This window comes from Nomascus leucogenys, chromosome 8 (genome assembly GCF_006542625.1).
Source record: "Nomascus leucogenys isolate Asia chromosome 8, Asia_NLE_v1, whole genome shotgun sequence".
In the NCBI taxonomy this organism is placed as follows: Eukaryota; Metazoa; Chordata; class Mammalia; order Primates; family Hylobatidae; genus Nomascus; species Nomascus leucogenys.
The window spans coordinates 95,436,272-95,453,675 of NC_044388.1; the positions used below are offsets into that span (position 1 = coordinate 95,436,272).

Genomic DNA, 17,404 nt, shown 5'->3' on the forward strand with positions numbered 1-17,404 from the left:
TCACTGACCCCCCATCTCCCACTAATTAAAATGCTGATTACACAAGCAATACACATTCATTAAAGAAATATTAGAAAATACAGGTAAGAATCAAAGAATGAAATTCACTACAACCCATCACCCAAAGATGACTATTCAAATGCTAGGATATATCATATAAAATAATCATGCTCTATATGATATTTTGAACCTTATGCTTTTTAAAATTGGTAATTCACAAAAAAAGTTGATGTTGATAAATGTCATAAGTGCCATTTATTGAGTACTTGCTGTATGTGAGGCATGTTCCTAAGTGCTTTGTACATGCGACATTCATTCTCAACAGCATAACTAGAAGGAAGGTACTGTTGTTATCAGCCCTGTTTAAAAATGATAAACCCGGCCGGGCACGGTGGCTCACGCCTGTAATCCCAGCACTTTGGGAGGCCAAGGTGATCACAAGGTCAGGAGATCGAGATCATCCTGGCTAACACAGTGAAACCCCATCTCTACTAAAAATACAAAAAAATTAGTCGGGCGTGGTGGCGGGTGCCTGTAGTCCCAGCTACTCAGGAAGCTGAGGCAGGAGAATGGTGTGAACCTAGGAGGCGGAGCTTGCAGTGAGCTGAGATCACGCCACTGCACTCCAGCCTGGACAACAGAGCGAGACTCCGTCTCAAAAAAAAAAAAAAAGATACACCCTATCTTCATCCCACCTTCTAATGTACAAATGTGCTTTCCTAATATCTTTCTTAAGGACCACAGAGGATTCCATTCTATGCTTTGTTTTGTTTTCCTTTTTTATCCAAACACTCTGATAACGTTGCCTCTTCACAGACTTGTACACATCTAATTAACTGACTTCTTAGAAGGGTACACTTTTTTTTTCCTCAAAAGCATTTGCACCTTCTTTTCTCTTTAAAAAATAGGTATAGAGATAAAGATAGAGACAGAAATAGAGATAAAAATTATAAAGATCAAGATAGAGATCTAACCCCTGCTTTCGCAATAATGTATCTCTTCTTTCTCCCCCTACTTCCTATTGATTATTCCTCTTCAGTCACACTGGTTTCCTTATACACTGACAGTCCCATCTCAAAAATGTTATGCTTGCTGTCTCCGCCTGGAATGCTCCTACCCCACATATCCATCTGACTCTATCCCTGACTTCCTACAGATCTCTGCTCCAATGTCAGCATCCCAGTGAGGGCTTTTCCTACCCACCTATATAAAACAGCAAGTCCCCTCTCACCAGGCCATCTGGTCCACATGCATTATCTCCTTTTCTCTATCACACTTCACTCTCCAATACACTATATGTTTACTTCTTTATTTATAAATTATCTTCTTTCTCAATTAAATGTCAGCTCTATGACGGTAAGAACTTGGTCAGTTTGATTCCCTGCTGTATTCATAGCTCACAAAAAAGCATCTGGCAAAGGATGAGTGCTCAATAAACAATGTTTGTTTAGCTGGGCACAGTGGCTTACGCCTATAATCCTAGCACTTTGGGAGGCCGAAACAGGTGGATCACCTGAGGTCAGGAGTTCAAGACCCAGCCTGGGCAGCATGGTGAAACCTCATCTCTACTAAAAATACAAAAATTAGCTGGGCATGGTGGTACGCACCTGTAATCCCAGCTACTCGGGAGGCTGAGGCAAGAGAATCGCTTGAACCTGGGAGGCAGAGGTTGCAGTAAACCGAGATCGCGCCACTGTACTCCAGCCTGGGCAACAGAGCGAGGCTCTGTCTCAAAAAAAGAAAAAAGTTTGTTTGTTTATGAAAGAATGAAAGTCATATTTCATAAAAGGGTATACTCAATATAGATTTCCACCAATGCTATGTGACATTTGCATCGTTGCCAAAACTGGATGCTGCCATTAAATTAAAAAGCCATTTTGATGATAGCATGGCATTGCTATTTTCATTTATTTGATTACTGGAGAACGAAATATCCTGTATTTTATACATTTATTGGTCACATGTGTTCCTCATTCCATTTTTAGATAGAAGTCCCACCCCAAGATTATCTTCTGATAGTAAGTGATCTTAATACCATATCTGGGCTCACGTTCTATTACTAGAGAAGGAGAAATCTGCTTTGGACATTTTCTGGTATATCAACTGCTTTTCTTTCTACCTGTTCTCAACCATGTTCAATATCCCTTTCTTTATACATGTGTGTGCGCACGTGCATGTGTGTGTGTGTAAGTGAAGCAGAGAGGAAGAAACAGAGACAGAGAGATTGCAACATCTGGCTGTCACAATTTGGGCTAACTCTACCCTGCTATTTGCTGGCTTGAAAAAGTGTTACTGTTATCACCGGTAGCTTTGGTGGTTCTACTCCCAGGAAAAATAAGATTCTGGCTCTTGGCTGTGGCCCAGAGTTAGAAAGCAGCTCATTCTATAACTACTGATCCTGGTGTCAGCAGCATTTGAACTAAGGGTGCAGATAAACATGCTAAGCTAAGGTTTCCTGCCGAGGCATTGTGAAGTTAAATTACTATTTTAAGAGGCTATGAAGTTGGCAGCCAGAAAGCACTAGAAGAGTGGAGGATATTCATGATGCTGACAGATAAAGAGAAAGCAAAATGCAGATTGTTAAGGAGATTTAAGAAAGCTCCTTCCAGTGGAACCATTTATAACATCTCCTAGAACATGAAAGATGGATGCCTTTCTCATTTAGGCATGTACAGGATCAGGATTGAGGGCAGAGTCGGCATGACAGAGTGGATGAAGATTTGCAATGACTAACCTAGCCCAAGACAATAGAGATCAGGCAGCAATATTCAAACCTTGTCTTTGGGACACCACCAAGCTGCTAATCCACAATGCCTTCAGCTGGTGGATAAAAGAATGGCAATTCAAGGACAGAACATACATACATACAGAACATACACTGGCTGATAACATACATTGGGCTTGGAACCTGATGCTCTCACTTACTGTATATCTTGGGGCAAATCCTTTTACCTCTGACCCACAATGTTCTCATCTGGAAAATGGGGTGAATAGTTACAATTTCAGGGTGTTACTGTAAAGGTTAAATGAGATATAACATGTGACAACATGCAAACACTTGATAAAACAAATGAGAATAAGGATGAATGGCGGAATCATAAGAAGGAGGTTGATAAACACAGTTCACGCAAGAGCATACATCATGCTGTCAATCATCTACTTTCCCATATGCACCTGATGAATACCCTGTCTTATATATTAGAAAACCAAATCAAAAGTGAGATGGGCTGCACAAGGCAAAGGTTCTAAAACCAACTCAGATACCGATTGATCTTAAAAAGGGTTTATATGTATTTAAAAAAAAAAAAAGGAGAGTCCGGACGTGGTGGCTTACACCTATAATCCCAGCACTTTGGGAGGCTAAGGTGGGTAGATCACCTGAGGTCAGGAGTTCTAGACCAGCCTCGGCAACACAGTGAAACCCCACCTCTACTAAAATATAAAAAATTAGCCGGGTGTGGCGGCATGTGCCTGTAGTCCCAGCTACTCAGGAGGCTGAGGCGGGAGAATCACTTGAACCCGGGAGGCAGAGGTTGCAGTGAGCTGGGATTGCACCGCTGCACTCCAGCGTGGGTAACAGAGCGAGACTCCATCTCCAAGAAAAAAAAAAAAGAGAGAGAGAGGTTGGAATTTGAGCTGAACTGTGTTGAAGATAACTTTCTGCCTTTATGGGAAGTGATCCTATGTCTATATCTGGTCTTTACATCTATATCTTATTTCTGGCCTGTTATAACATAGAGAATTTAAAAATCTGCCTCTGTCATTTCGCGTTCTCCCATGCCTTATCCTACTTTCTCACTCTCTCCTCTAATCACTGTTATCCCACTGCCACATGGTGGGGAGGTTAGTAGAAATAATTGAGCACATTCATTTGCAAGGCAGTGCCTTGAACCTAATAATACATTTTTTCCTACATGTTATTTCCAGTTTGAGCACACACCTGAGAGTATGAACAATGGCTAATCTAATCTAAGAGGGTGTGGAAATCATAAAAAGCAGTAACAGTTAATGTTTATATAGTGTTAATGACCTGCCAGGCACTGTCTGAGGCACCTATCATATAAACTAATTAAATCCACACATACCTCTATGAAGTTACTATTATTATTGTTGTTATTTTTGAGATAGAATCTGACTCTGTCACCCACCCTGAATTGCAGTGGCATGATCACAGCTCACCACAAGTTTGAACGCCTTGGCCCACGTAATCCTCCTGCCTCAGCATCCCCAAAGTAGCTAGGACTACAGGCACATGCCACCACATCTGGCTATTTTTTAAATTTTTTGTAGAGACAGGGTCTTGCTAATATTGCCCAGGCTGGTCTCAAACAGCTGGCCTCAGGTGATCTTCCTGCCTCAGCCTCCCAAAGTGCTGGGATTACAGGTGTGAGCCACCATGCCAAACCTGGAGTTACTATTCTTATAGTACTCATTTTACAGATAAAAAAAACTGGCATAGAAACATCAGGTAATCTGTTCCACATCAGACAGCTAGTAAGTGGCAGAGGAGGTATTCAAACTCCAGCAGACCCAAGCTTTCAACCTCTGTACTTTCAAGTCAGAAAAGAGTAGATTCAAATCCACAACAAAACACAATTGACCCAGTATATGGCCTTGGGCAAGTGGCATTACTGCTCTGAGCTCAGTTTCAACATCTCTAGAATGGGGCACAATACTACCTATGCGTGAGCTTGTTGAGAATATTCAGTAGGATATCTACATCAAATATCCATTGCAACACAAAGAATATGTCACGTGCTTGGCACATCCACTTTTCCACTCCAAGAACGGCTTTAGGGCAGTGACATTTCAGCCACCTCTAAATGTTATGGATGAAGATCGTTCCAGAGCCCCTTCAAATTCCAGTCCATGCTCTGCCTATATGTATCATTCCCACTGTCAGGGAAGAGAGAGCAGTACGCAAAAACTGGAGCTGACTTGGTAATATTTTCAGGAATCATTTGCAAGCCTTCACTGGACTTTCAATGTTGTTGTCCTATTGATATACACTCAGAATAAAATTCTTTATAACCCCTCTCAGTCCTCCCAAGCCTTGGCTAACTCTGGCAATGGCATTTGATGTGGACCACTTCACCTAAAAGAACTGTCTCCAAAATGTGTCCCAGCAGCAAAACCGTATTACCAACCCTTGCCAGGTAATCTATTTTTCAATCTTTGCTAAGCATACCAAAGTGCTGATTTTCTTTTCTAATGGCCCCTATGCTTGTGCAGATGTTTTTATCGTGCCAGCCAAGGCTTCCTTTATCATGGAAGGTAGGTCCTTCCTTTATCATGCGCCTGTAAACTCAGAACCCATCAAATTCCATAAGAAATCTGGCTTATCCACTACCATGTAAAGGGAAACGTACTTACGGAAGGCAGTTGTCTCTTTCACAGTTCTGTTTGCTCTTCTAGGTTTATCTTGGAGCTCCTGGGGACTCTAGGAATTCCACAGCCTACTAGAGTTTCGTCTACTTTCGCAGATTGCTAAATCTTAAAATGGAGACTTGAGAATTCACCATTTTTTCCCCAAAAAGCAATCATATCCTGGATGTCTGCCTTTCCTCCATCTGAATCAGCTTGTAATCTGTAACGCGGCTGTTCTCCATTATCCCTAAGATCCATTATTTCTCACAGAGGTTCCCAATGGCTCATTTGCAGGACCTTTGCAAGGCTAGATAAATTATATCTTAGAAACCTCCCAGGGCCAGTACTGGGTTAACCCTTACAAAGGGTTCTAGCTGCTCACATAGGCCATTTGCTAAGAGCCCTGCTGCTCTGACCTTTGCAGTTTACACAAAAATGGTTCCACGTTGCTTTTGTTAATTGCCTTATCAATCTACCTCCCACCCTTGGGGGAATACAGTCTCCTAGCTATCCCAAGATGGCCCCAACTTCCTTGTGTACAACTCTGTACCCTGTGAGAAAACCTGTGCAAACTGAGAACAAAATTTGTTCAGAATGATATATTTTGTGTCCTCGCCAGGCTCTCCATTCCTGTGTGGAGATAGCAGGAAGCCCGGGTAATTTATGACTCTTAACTTTCTCATACCCAGTCTCATTCAGTCTATTCTCCTTAAGGCCACTTGCAAACTCCAAAAGATAGTTCCCTCAGGAGACAAAGATCCCCTTCACCCTCATATGAAAAAAAAAAAATTAATTTCACTTTTTCTCAGCCTCATTATCTCCTTAATTGTCTTCTTTGCCCCCTCAGTAGCAAGGACTGTCTATGGATCTCTAGGCAGTCTTTCTGGGCTGCTGTGTTCCATGAGGACAGTGGGTTTCACGTTAACACTTAATCACTTTGATATCAGGAGTTGCCACCACGGCATAGAATCACTGTCTCACCACCACTCAGCCACACTGTCTCGAAACACAGTCTGTGCTGTAAGGTATGACCTCTTTTAAATTTGCTTATTTTTTAGAAGACATCTAAATCTTACGAGGAAGCACAGCTACCGTGTGTGTCTCTCTCTGCTTGTACAAGAACTTTGTCATGCAACATCTTCTTCTTCTTCTTTTTTTTTTTTTTTCAGACAGAGCCTCACTCTGTCACCCAGGCTGGAGAGCAGTGGCACGATCTTGGCTCACGGCAACTTCTACTTCCCAGGCTCAAGTGATCCTCCTACCTCAGCCTCCCAGGTAGCTGGAACTACAGGTGTGCACCATTATGCCCAGCTACAGTTTTTGCATTTTTTTTTTTTTTTTTTTTTTTGAGACAGAGTCTCGCTCTGTCTCCCAGGCCGGAGTGCAGTGGTGCGATCTCAGCTCACTGCAACCTCTGCCTCCCGGGTTCAAGCGATTCTCCTGCCTCAGCCTCCTGAGTAGCTGGGGTTACAAGCGCACACCACCATGCCCAGCTATTTTTGTATTTTTAGTAGAGACACGGATTCACCATGTTGGTCAGGCTGGGCTCTAACTCCTGACCTCGTGATCCACCCACCTCGCCCTCCCAAAGTGCTGGGATTACAGGCGTGAGCCACCGCGCCTGACTGCAACATTTTCACAGAGCCAGGCAATATACCTTCAGTGAAGCAAGCCACAGCTGGGCCCTTCTCAATTTACAGAAGGCAAGCCTGGAGAGATAAAGATAGGTTCTTGAGGAGGTCTAGATATATAGTGATAGAAGCCAGGACTGGAATCAGGTACCCTGAGTCCCTGTGCTCTTATTGTATAATATTCTGAATTAATGGAGACATAAAAGAAAAAGATACTGCCTGTGATCTCTGAGACCTTATAGTTCACTGTCGACATCCTCCTCACCACTATCACTACTGAAGTGTCTTCCTTTAGACTTCCCCTTACCCAAAATTCTCACAGAACTTCTGAAGTGACAATTATCAATCTATCATGAATGATAATTATTTATAGATTTGCAGATCGGTACTATTAGATTGCCAGCACGTAGCAAGATGCATCACCATACCCCCCAAGTCACTTTGTCCAAAGCCTTTCCACAACAAGATATGCAATAAATATTTGCTGATCCAAACTGAAAACTTCCAGCTTTCATTCTTTTTCACAAGGCTTCATTTAAATTACTTTATCCCCACATATTCATTCTCTCCTTCCTTTTCTATCCATTTCCCCTACTCTTGTTTCTCCTCCTCCCTTTAGACTGTTGTATCTCCAGGGTATGGCATTCAGAGTAGGACTAGAAATTAAAATGAGGAAACTTGTTGAAATTACTGATTAAAAATGGACATAATAAAAACCCATCAAGAGTACTTGACAATGACCTTCTGTCAATTCTCAAACTCTCTTTAGTCCTCAAACTACCTGCCTTCCAACCAGAGATGTCAAGGAAAAGATGTCAAAACTTCTCACTCTCCTGTACAGGCCATTGTGATCTGCCCCTGCCTACCTTCCTAATTCCCTTTTATGTCATTTTCCCAATTTGAAAGCTTCAGCCACACTGGCAGGTAGTCCATCTCTTAGACTCCCTAAACTTGTCCCAATGAAATGACTCCGTGGCTTGTTTGGTTTTGTTTTGTTTTTTGAAACAGGATCTTACTCTGCTGCTCAGCTGTAGTATAGTAGTGCAATCACAGATCACTGCAGCCTCAACCTCTCAGGCTCAAGTGATTCTCCAACCTCACCCTACGGAACAGCTGGGACTACAGGTGCCCAGCTGTTTTTTTTAATGATTATTATTATTGTTGTAGAAATGGAGTCTTGTTATGTTTCCCAGGCTGGTCTCAAACACCTGGGCTCAAGCGATCCTCCCACCTCAGCCTCCTAAAGTGCTTTGATTACAGGCATGAGCCACCAAGCCTGGCCAACTCTATTTTATTCTTCTCTCTGCCTCTAATGCTCTTTCCCCACAAAATCACATGGCTGATTCCTTCTCATTTAAGCCTCAGTTCCAATATCACTTTCTCAGAGAAGGCTTCTCCTGGCTACTCAATCGAAAATTATGCCATCCACATTCCTTTCTAGCACATTACCACAACTAGTGGTGTGACATTTAATATTATATAAAATTATCTTGCTTATCTATTTGTTTACTCATTGATTATTCATCTCTCTCCTCTAGAGTGTGAGCTTAATGAAAACAAGGCCATGGCCATGTTCATGCTACATTTCTAAAGCCCAGACCTATGCTATTCAATACAGTAGCCATGAGCCACATATAGCTATGTAAATTAAAATAAAAATTAATATAAGTTAAATAAAATTAAATATTCAGCTCATCAGCAACACTGGCCACATTTCAAGTGTTCAGCAATCGTACATGGTTAGTGGCTACCATATTGGGCAGCACAAAAAACATGTCCATCATCACAGACAGTTCTATTTGACAGCTCTCGTCTACAGCAATGTTTGGCAAACAGTAGGCACCCAATAAATATTTGTTGAATAAATCCTCACTCAATTTCAGGTCATCCTTCCCTTTTTTCGGTAGCATCAAAGCCCTAAAAGTGAGGTAAACTAGACAATTTCCCTAGGACAGTATTCAGGGTGCCAAGAGGCCTCCAAGCAGATGCTGCAGAAGACAGGGCTGTGAAGACAATCCCCTCTATTCAGAAAGAAAATTGTTGTGAAATAATTATGTTTTCATAATATTCAAAGAACTGACAACTGGAAGAGAATTGCACTTGTGTGATTTCAGAGACATATGGATAGAAGGATGATTTAGGGGCAAAGTAAGAAAATATTCCAACAAAGCTCTTCAAATATGACATAGGCTGGTTTGTGTGGTAATGAACTTGCTATCACTAAAAGTACAAAACTGAGACTGAATGGTCATGTATTATTGGCATTACAAAACAGAGAAAAGTTTGTTATTGAGAAACCTTCAGAGGTTTTCTTTGATCCAGTGACTCATGACACCTTCATACCATCAATTTCAAAGAGCTCATAATAACTCCCAGCTATTCCTAGCATCTATTGAACAACTCGATGTTGCCAACCATTCATAATAGTTACCATTAACTCAGCGGTCCAGTGAAAAGAGCAGAGATGACGTAAGAAGGAAGACAGATTCAAATTCTAGCTGTGATGGTTGTGTGACCTTGATCAAGGAGTCTAACCAACCTGGGCTTCAATTTCCTCTTCTGTAAAAGGGGCTGTATCTGTCCCACTGGGTGGAAAGAACGACTACATGGGAGAACAAAACTAAAGACCCTGGAACACAGGAAGTCAACGGTCAATTCCAAGTAGGGTCTAATTTTCATCTGTCTATATTATCATTGGAATCCCCATATTCTTGGTATAGGCAAAAATGCCGTAACGGCATTGCTTTAAATGAACATGAAGCAATTGTTAGCTGGAAAGTGTGAGAGACAGAGAGAGAGATGACAGTTGCTACTGAGATGCAACAGGAAATGCAAGGGCAAACATGTATAAAGCAACTACTCCGTGTCAGTCTCTGGAATACAAAGATGCTCCTGAGACCATACTGAAGAGGGTAAGATAGACCTATACCCCCAGCGCTATAAAGCAGGGCACACAGAGACACAAACTAGAGTTTCAGATAAAATGGTACAGAAAAATCAGGTGATAAAGATATTAATTCCAAAATAAGATCTTCAGAAGACTTCTTGGAAGGGTCGTTTGAGCTACATGTTGAAATATGGGTGGAATTTTGTTAAACGTCCTGGCTGAATGTGGGAGATGGTGGAAAGAATAATAAAGATAATCTTTGCAGAAGGGAGCACAACTGGAAAAATTATTTGAAGAATGACATTTAAGGACCTGTCTTCTTCACATGACCTCCATCTTGTCTTTAACATGGTTACCAGTAGTTCAGCAGCCAATTTGTTAAGCTTTGTATTTCAGCAAGGGAAAAGCAGGAAAAGAAGGGTAGGGTATGTCTAACCTTAATGGCCCATTCAAGTGATAATGTACTGGTGATTTCCTCCAAGGAATCGGGAAGGGAAAAGAGAGAGGTTGCAAATCAAAAAATGTCTCCTTGCACAACTGAAGCCCTTTGGGCAAAGACCTTTTCAGAAAAATAGAAGACTTTATGATCCATAACGTAAACTCTTGCAAGCACTAAGAAAGAGATGTTGAATTTGAACTGATCAGGAGAGGGTGTTTTTACAATTCTTGCCTGTACCAGCGGCAAAGATACTCATCGCAGCCTGAGCTGGGTCGTCTAAACTCAACGGGGGCCCAAGAGCTGATTTGGAATCTCTGTTTTCCTTGGTTGAAATGGAGTCACAGCTCCCCCTTCTGGGAGCTAAACTGCCATCCAGCCCCGGAAAATCCTGCATGGAAAAGGCTCTATTGCAGATGGGCCTAAAACCCCCATGTTTTTCAGTACTTGCCTGCACCCCGAAACAGGCATCTAGAAGTCTAAGAGCACGCTTTTGAGTGAACTCGATTCTGACTTCTCCAGGGTCTCTCTTTCACAGGGCTTTACATTTCTCCTTGCCTGGAGTTTATGAGTCCTAGTCTTCACATGGGAGAGGCTTTATATGGGAGAACACAATTTGGTGTGGAGGTTCCCTTTTTTGGAAATGTAGCAAGTAGGAAAGGTTTCTGGATCTTTGTGTGCACATGTGTGTATAAGCACACCTATGCATATGTGCTTGCATATGCTTCTGTGCCTGTAATATGTATAAATGTCTAGGGGTGAGATTCTAATTAATATAAAGAAATCAATTTGCCTGAAGTATTTGCATTGGTAGATGGGTGTACATTTTGCTCTCTGGAAACCAGTGCATTCCTTAATAAAAATCTCAGATACAGACCAGACACTTTGCTGGGTTCTGCCTACCAGTCACACTCAGTACTGGGTCCTTGCTTTTCGGTAATTCCCTAAAGACATTGGAGAAGGAATCTATGTTCTCTCTCTGTCTCTCTGTCTCTCTCAATCCTTCCCCCACCCCCGTGTGTGTGTGTGTGTGTGTGTGTGTGTGTGTGTGTGTGTGTGTGTGTGTGTCTTCTGGGAACAGTGATTGAGGCATTGGATCTTTTCTCTTCAGGGTCATATTTCCAGATAGAAAAACCCTGAAATGCATCTCTGAAAATGTGAAGTTTGATGAGGGAAGACAAGCGATTGTCTTCGTAGGGGTCATGGTGGCAGGGTGGCAAGATAGGAGTGGGAGCAATCAATATACAGTCCCAGGCAGTGTGGGAGAAGTGGAAAGGCTATCAATCTAGCTGATAAGCCTAGATTCTAGTCCTGGGCATGCCACTAACTCACTACTGAATGTTGGGGAATTCTCATTCCCTCTTTAGGCCACAGAGTCCTGCCTTTCTGCTCTTTAATATTCCTTCCAGCTTCGATCGTCTATGAATTAGGAAAGAGAGAAAATGAGGCAGTTCCCAAAAAGGGGTCTCCTCCTTGGCCCTAGTACCCCCTACCCAAGATAATCCAGGGGGCTCTGCTCTGATATGAGTTTCCTGAAGGAGATTATCTGTGGCTATGTGAAGGCTTCAGCCTGAGGTATCAGCCTCTGGACAGAGAATGGTATGTCTGCAAGTGCCTGCAGGTAGAACCCACCCGCTAGGGCAGGTTCCTACAAATACATGTTTGCTTTTATCTCTCCGCAGAATATGAACATATATGTGTGATATATATATATATATATATATATATATGTGTATATATATATATATATATATATATTTCTTCCTAGAATATATGTGTACATTTTTTAGGCCAAGTATATTTCTACTTTTTTCCCCTAAGAGGGCTTTTCAGTGGCCCCTCCGAGCTGAGCTAGACAAGAGGCTGTGTCCCAGCGTCACGGCCCTTGTCTTCTCCTAGCCTCCCTGCCTGAGAGCAGAACGGCTGCCGCTTACCTTGAGAAAGTAACAGCTGCCGAGTCTGGAAGCCATGCTAACAGCAGTAAAACTCAGCATTTTTGCTGAGTAGGGCAAGCCTTTAAGAGGCAGCTAGGAATCAAATCAATGGCTGGCCCCAGAGCCCAAGCCCAACAGTATCAAGCCAGGGTGGCCAAGGGACCTACCTAAAGAGCCTCCCAGGAGATGGAGGAAAGAAGAAAGAGGGCCTTGACCCAAACTACCTTTCTGGCTGAGATTCTTCCACGGCCCCCCTGCCCTTGGCAGTATTTTGGAGCCAAGTGAGAGACGCGAGGTGCAAACCAACAGCAGTTTAAGTCAATTACTGCCACATTCTGTCATGGGTTCCCCACTCACAGCCCCTTTTCAAATTGTAGATGTCCCTCAGTACTGAAACACTCTCTCTCTCTCTCTCCCTCTCTCTCTCGCTCTCGCTGTCTCTCTCCCTCTCCACCTCTCTGCCTTCTCTCAATATCCCCCTAACTCCAGGGGAGCCATGGAAAGACATATTTAGGGAGAGACTCTCTGGGGGCTTCTCCGCCTGAAATGGGGAAAGAAAGACGAATCTGTCTTAGGAAAGTGCCCCATCCATCTCCTTCCATATCATCCAGAGCTGCCCCCAAATGAAATTTCCTCTGAGACCCTTTGCAACTGTGATGGATGAGCAAGTCCCCGAGGACGCTTTCTCCTTTCCCCTGAGGGGGATCCATGCAAACTTGCCCAGATCCTCCCCAAAACCACCAGAAGCCGGAGGGCTGTGTTGATTGCAAACGGGGATGCAGGGTAAATCCCTATCCCAGACTTTCCAAGCCCCAGATAAGGAGCCCACCGCTGACTTCCCCCTTTCTCTTTCACCCACTATCCAGTGTCTCCAAATTCCCATCAGAATCTTGGAGTCTGCCCAGTGTGGAATTTAAAGTGACAGCGTCTCATTTGCCTCGGGGGTTGGCCATGTCTCTTTCATATTAAGCCGTGGGTCCCAGCGTAGCAGGATTCCACCGTTTGGAGGAATTTTCCTTCAAGGGTACCAACATTGGGCTAAATAAGGTGCCATCTACAGCCTCATAATCCTCCCGAAACCCCAAGCCCAGAGCCCCAAGAGGTAGTCCACAGCGGGTTTCCCGATGACTACGTGATCCTATAGTAAGGGTCCCATTCCGTGTAAGCTGGAGAGACCTAATTAAAAAGACACACGAGGGCACACATACAAATACATACGTACAAACATGCACACACATATCGCGCCGTAAGTAGGTTATAGGACCCCTCTCTTCACCCCTCCCTTACACACGCGGACACACACACACACACACCACAAACACACGCATCAAACGCAAACGACGCCGCACACGCAAACACACACTAGCACTACATCAAGTTCCCACCATGGTGCACACGTCGGGAGCGCGCGGGGACACACACGCCACTCACTCAAACCCGCAATTAACCCTTTGAGCCCCAGGCACAGGAACCCCCTCCCTAGAACTGGAGAAGACTTGGAGGCGGCGGCGCGGCCAGGTGAAAAGCGGACAAGGGTGCCGGGAGGGGGAGGGGCGGGGGAGCGCGGGGGCGCCCCGAATGCGGTCCGGGGCCGGGTCCAAGGGCAGCGCGGCTGCGGGGCGCTGCACCCGGCGCCGCCTTACCTGGAGTCAATGTCCGTCTTTGGCGGAGAGCTGCGGGCGGACGCTTTTTATTCGGCTCGGTGGGAACTTGGGAGAGCCCTGCGTCCAGCTCGCATTCCGGGGACGGCGCGGGGACTGCAGGCGTGGGGCTACCTGGCTCCTAGCAGCCTGGCTCATACTCAGCCGTAAAGTCCCCTTCGCTGGTCCCGAGGACAGGCATGAATCCCAGCTCCGGAAGGCGGTCACTACTCCCTCTGCCTCCCGGCTCTCTAGCTCTCGCTCTCGCTCTTGCTCGCTCGCTCTCTCGCTCTCTCCCTCTCTCGCGGGTTCGCTCGCCTGCGCTCTCTCCTCCCCCCGCGCCAGATCAGTTTGCAGCCGTGGGGTCCGGGAGCCAGGCGGCTGGCGAATGGAGAGGGAAGTCCAAGTGCGCCGCGGTCTCCAGGCGGGGAGCGGCGGAGGCCGGGCTACGCCGGGGGAGGGACTTAGCCGGCGACGGCCGAAAATGAATGGGGGAGCGACGGCCGGGGGGCGGGGAGGGAGGAGCCGAGCGCCGGGGTTGCTTCCGAGGAGTGTTTTGTACATCTTTAGGCGGAGGAGGAGGAGAAGCGAGAGGAGGAGAGACCGGAGGCCGCCTGGAGGGAAGGGCGGCCCGGGTGGGCTGGGGCTGAGCAGTAGGGAGTTTCGTGGGTCTGGGGCTTGTAGGGTGTTGTGTCTATGCGCACGAGCATCCAAAGGGACCGCGCATACGCGCAAACCCGGAATTCTGGTGCCCTTAAGCGTGACTATACTGTGTGTGTCGCGAGTACCTGAGTGTTTCTGGGGCCGCGGGTGTTTCCACGGCCGCATGGATCCATCGAGTGTGGGTTTTGTCTCGGGAGGTGCCCGTGTGGGTCCGTTTGTGTCTGCGCGTCTCTCTGTGAGTGTTTGACACTGTTTGTTTCTCTCGGTGTGTAGGCGAGAGCCCACGTAACCTCCCAGAATGAAGCAAGAGCTTCTCTACGTAGGCAGGATGTAGGAGTGAGAAGCTGAGGGGACAGGAAGTTCTCTGGAGACCACCAGAGGCGGGGAAGGGGCGAGGGTACAGGGACTAAGACATGAAAATAAAAAGCAAAAGACTCTGCAATCAGCCTGAGATGCAGGCTGGGGCTGCTAACATGGGCCTCTTCCTGAAGCAGAAAATAAAGCCCTTGTATGATCTAAATTCCCACAGAGCGCACATTTGGTATGTTTGTTTACTTTGCTTCCCTTCTGATTGAAACCAAATCAGCAATGCAGATTCCTAGTCCCTTGAAGATTAGGCAAGAATAGAAAGCATTAAGGCTACCAGATGGAGGGGCAGGAAGTCATAGGAAAAGGTGTTGGAATATATAAAAGAGCCAGATTCAGTAGAAGTGCAGGCTCGAGAGAGGTTGGAGTCCTGTAGCTGTGTGGTCTTAGTCAAATTACTTACCCCTTAAGCCTCAATTCCTTGTCTGTTTAATAGAATAATAATATATCTACCCATCTAATAGGGTTGATGTGGAATTGTAATGAGTTAATATATGCAAAGGCACTTAGACTGCTCATGAGTTAATGTATGCAAAGACACTTAGATTGCTCCCTGACACCTAGTGAGTGCTCAATGCATGTTGTCTGCTTTTATGATTGCCATTGTATGTTTTTTGTTTGTTTTTTAATTCAAAGGATGATAAGAGAGAGATGTGACCACCAGGGAGGCCTAGAACAATCTAGGAGCCAGTGAACTAATTGGAGGAAGAGGAGTCTTGAAACAAAATGGAAGAGAAATGTTTGAGTGATGAACTGGGAACTCGGGAAAAATCATTTAATCGACAAAGAGAAAGAGAGAAAGAGAGGAGAAGACATCGAGCTAGCCAGAATGATCCTGGGTCTCAGAAGGTTACGACTAAGGGGAGAGGAAAGGGAGAGGAGGAGCAGCCAGTGCAGAGCTTCTCAGCCTCCACTGGAATCCCAATGAGGAGGAGTCAGCACCACGGACAGCTCTCCAGCCACAAACCCACCCAGCGATTTCTCTTTTCGCCTGGTGGAAACTTCTCCCTTTTTTCTTGGGCAACTTTCTCTTTCCCTTGGCTTCTGGTCCAGGTTCAGGTCTTGAACACAGGTTCCCAAGGGCAGTTCTGACTTTGATTCTGACCACGAAGAAATACGCCCACCACACACACTGCTTCTCCCACCCACAGCAGTATGAAAACCCAGGTCACTATCTCTTGCCTCTCCTCCTTTCTTTCTTTTCTCTCTCTCTCTTTCTCTCTGTACCCCATTCCTTCCTTTATTCGTCCTTATCTTTCTCTTTGTCTCCCCATCATCCCCCAGCTGAGATCTACTTCCATGACTGTTAGTAGGCAACAGCTGCCCTGCTGATAATGCAGTTCTGAAATCAATCTGAGACAACGTAGTCAGGCAACTTCAGGTGAAGACCAAAGTTCTGACTGCTTCTTCTTAACCCTCTCCTTGTAATCAATCTCCCAAGATGGGTTATGGTCTACATACCTTAGAAAGTGGGGACTTAATGCTTTGGAATACTGTCCAGTCTTTCTCTTCCTCACCCCACACAGTCAATATTTCCCTAAAGAAACAAAGAGCTCTTCTAGTTCCAACTAATATTACACAGAGAGAAAGAGGATAATTTTGAACTTTTACCGTGCACCAAGCATTTTATTTGCAATGTTCTGATTATTGCTTATAGTTCTGAAAATACTTTGCAATATGAGATAGATAATACTATCCCATCTTTATGGCATAGGAAATTGAATCTTGAAAAACTTGAGTAGCATGCCAAAATATAGCTAGTAGGTGATGGAGTTAGGAATTCAACACCCAAGTCGAAGTCCAAAATCTTTATCATCTAGGAATAATGGGGAAGCCCTGGGGTGATTGGAAATTCTTGGAATTTTATGGAGTCACTGCACCCAACCCTAAATATCAACTTAGATGTCTGGAGACATTGCATTATCTGTGCCCCATCCCAATGGATGACTTAGTGTATCTTGTCCCTAGAGAAGGAGGTGAAGACTTTGCATGGACAGATTTAAGGCTCACTGGAGCCTTATGGTTTCTGAGTTTTGAATAAAACTCCAACCTTTCCAGGTCTTAGTTCATTTGCATTTGGCTCAGTTTAGCTTTCCTGTTTCTATGAAGAAAGGCTAAGAGGGCCATTTTAAAACGTCTCCAAAGACTCCTTGGTCATCAGAAAAGTTCTCAGTGCAAAGCATTTCTAATGACTTATGGAGAATGCAATCAAAACCATATGGATAACATTTTTGCAGAAATACACACGGGTGGGAAAAGGTTTAGAGGCCAAAAATATATTTCTTTTTTTCTTCTTTGCCAAAGAAAGAACATTTAAGGCAGCTTGAGATATGTGAGAAATGTCTTGTTCTTTCTTTGGGGTGGGTGTTGGTGAGCAGCTGTTTGCTATTTCCACCGAATTTACTAAGGGCTTCCATGGGGAGGAGTTGCCAACAGATTAGGGTAGACTTAAGAAAGAACTTCCTGTCTGTAGATTTTGG

At 44.6% G+C, this 17,404-nt stretch overlaps 1 protein-coding gene across 1 annotated transcript in view; it reads right to left on the reverse strand.

Moving 5' to 3' along the window:
- BRINP1 (BMP/retinoic acid inducible neural specific 1) overlaps positions 1–14,334 on the reverse strand; it is a 205,080-nt gene extending 190,746 nt beyond the window's left edge. Inside the window, exon 1 of the mRNA XM_003264059.3 lies at positions 13,899–14,334. The gene's annotated coding sequence lies outside the window, so the exon portion shown is untranslated. The remainder of the gene's footprint in view (positions 1–13,898) is intronic.
- Positions 14,335–17,404: the final 3,070 nt, after the last annotated feature.